Consider the following 2,962-nt stretch of genomic DNA (forward strand, 5'->3'; position numbering starts at 1 on the left):
CAGATTTCAATGGATTGCCAGTGGGGACTTACCAGGCTTTTCCAAATATTCATCCACCTCAGATACCAGCCACTCCCCCATCATATGAATCTGTAAGTGTCTGAGTCTCTTTCATAAGCAACAGGAGTGAATCACATGAAGACAGCAAAATAATGACCACAGGGAAGGCAAAGTTTTGATCAACTCTAGTATTGGCATTGTCCTTGCTTTGGGATTCTTTTATTACTTCAACACTGCCCTGGACATACGGTGCTGGTGGCGGTGTCAATGGGAGCTGCATTGGTGGGTGTGCTTTTTCTGCAGTGAAGCAGGATTAGGAAAGAGCCACAGCACTTACAGTGATGTAGTATCCCGCTAGGACACTTAACCAATTAAATGTATTTGAACAGCAAGGCAGACACATTGAGCTGGAATAGTCCTAGTGTTGGAATATAGTTAGATACCAGTTTTATAAGTTTTTTAAAAAATAATTTTATTGAGAAATAGCAGACAGTTTTAAAACCGATTAGTAGGACAGTTTCAACAATTAACACATTGCCATTTTATGTTTTCAACACTCAAAGGAATTGGATTTTTTTTTTTTTTAACTAAAATAGGTGTTAGCAAATTTCAGGATATGGCATCAATTTCACATGTTAGTCTTGCAGTTAAAACCTTCCTACATAGCTAATGTAATGTTGTGAACTGCAAGTGGTTGTGTAACAGTTTTGCTTTAGAATTAGATTTTCTGCCAGCCTTGGTTTCTCAGTATACGCTTGGAGGTTTTTTTGTTCGTTTTGTTTTTGGTGGGCTCAGCCCACGGGAATCAAACCACGGACCCCTGTGCTTGCCTAAGCAGGCACATTAGACTGCTGAGCTATCTCGCTGACCAGGTGTATGCTTTTTGACACCTGTTTTCATCAGATGCTTTTCTGAAAAAATACATGGTTATGGATTTTCCTATGTAAATAATTTATTAAAATATTCAGTGTTCTTCACTTGCTTATTTTCTTTCCATTGGCTTTTATCTCTAGCTCATGTGTTTTACCTTGGACCTAAGAGGTTTTATTCCTGCATTAGTCTTGCTTGTGTTAAAGCATGACATACCTGTTTGTAGGAATAAGGTGGAACATTATCGTTAATATTTGAGGACTTGGTTCTTGTAGATAGGCATATTGGGTGGTTTAGTTCTCTTTGCCCCAAAGGTGAAAAAAGGGATCATGGATGTGTTAAAAATTTTTCTCTGTGTAGCAGTTTAGATTACTGCATGATTTCTATTTATTTGAAAGAAGGTAGGAAACGTGTAGAAGTAGAATGGCATTTTCTTTGGGGCAGGTTCTGTTGCTTTTGCTGAGCAGCTTAGCTCTTGGGAAACACGGGCTGCACCACTATTAGTACTTCCTCTAGTGATGCCATTGCTTTTTTTCTGTTGCAACAATCTTTGTGTTTCAGGTTGATGACATTAATGCTGATAAGAATGTCTCTTCTGCACAGATTGTTGGTGAGTGAGAAGGCCCAGTGTTTAATCCTCTGCTGCTTTCTCATTGTTCTTATTCATGGCTTGCTACCCATGTGTACCCTGCCCTTTCCCTAAATGTAGTATGGCTGGTACAGAGCTCAAGATTTCTTCCTTCAGAACATAAAAATATCACCCAAGTTCCCTACTCTGTCAAGTAGTATCACTGCTACTTTCCACTTAGTCTGATTTTTTTGTCTTCTAACTTTCTAGGCACCCTCAGGTTCTTGTTGGTGCTCTTAGGACCTCCAGTGTACCTGGAAGTTAGTTTTTTAAGAAAAAAAAGAGTAGGGTGGTATAAGTCATGTATGGGGGCACATGCTTGTAATCTCAGCATTTGGAAAATTTAGGCAGAAGTATTGTGAATTGAGGCCCGCCTGAGATAGTTGGAAGTACATAGTGACCCCAACTCTAAATACCACACACAGTGGAATATAAAAAGAGAGGGCAGATAGGCACATATCATGAATGTTTAGCCATCCACTCAATTACCAGCACTTCAGAAACCAGAGAGGAATACTTCTTAGCTTAGAGACAGTTAATTTTGTTATAGTATAAATTTACATTTAAAAAACACTGTAGTTTGAGTTTATGTATTTGGTACAGGTTCTCACTATGCATCTCGGCCTCGTAGTGATCCTCCTGTTTTTAGCCACCCCAGTGCTGGGATTACAGGCATGCATCACTACACCTGGTTTTGGTATCCTGCTCAGCATGCCTGGGAGTGGGACTGTACTGGGGATTGAACCCCAGTCCCTGTGCTTGCCTAAGCAAGCATTTAGTCCACTGAGCTATCCCGTCAGCCCTTGAATTTATTTATATACAGATCCAGAACTCCATGGTAGAGAAAGTTCTCATATTTTTTTCCATTTAGCTCCACCCTCATTTAGTTCTGACTTGCTGGAATTTAATTTTGCCTGTTATAAAACTTTAAATATAAGTAAAAGTATACTGTAGGGAGATAAGAGGATGGTTTTACTATAAAATAAAACTAGAAGACTATAAACACAGAACAAATCATTATGTCAAATCATAAAACATTCCCCCTCAAGGTTTAAAAAAGTGGTTCTTATGGAAGCAATATTTGTTACATAAACAACTAGTACCTCACTTTGGACTTGGGTCTTACGGGAGTTGAGCTCTGTGAAAGAGCAGTCTGTTTAGATGAATGATCTGTGAACCTGACCCCATGTACCAAACTTTGACTTCCCTTAAACTTGTTTTTCACTATGTGAAAGTACAGCAGCTAGTATTCAACTATAAATAGAAAATGTAGATGTTTTCATCTAAATTTTGGCTCCCACCCTAAACCCACTCTGTCAAAGGATATTGGCATCTGAGCCACTGACATTTCACTTGCCTGATTTACTTAGGTCCTGGACCCAAGCCCGAAGCCTCTGCAAAAGCCCCTCCCAGACCTGCAGAAAACTACAACTTTGTACTGCCAGAGTTGCCATCTGTGCCAGA

At 39.5% G+C, this 2,962-nt stretch overlaps 1 long non-coding RNA gene across 1 annotated transcript; it reads left to right on the top strand.

The window, feature by feature from the left end:
- The first annotated feature begins 6 nt into the window (after positions 1-6).
- Positions 7-2,957, top strand: LOC111814964. Its single transcript, XR_002819805.1, has 3 exons — positions 7-92; positions 1,432-1,480; positions 2,869-2,957. It is a non-coding gene; the product is annotated as an uncharacterized LOC111814964 (long non-coding RNA).
- Positions 2,958-2,962: the final 5 nt, after the last annotated feature.

This window comes from Octodon degus, unplaced genomic scaffold, assembly GCF_000260255.1.
Source record: "Octodon degus isolate 3935 unplaced genomic scaffold, OctDeg1.0 scaffold04406, whole genome shotgun sequence".
NCBI classification, from domain to species: Eukaryota; Metazoa; Chordata; class Mammalia; order Rodentia; family Octodontidae; genus Octodon; species Octodon degus.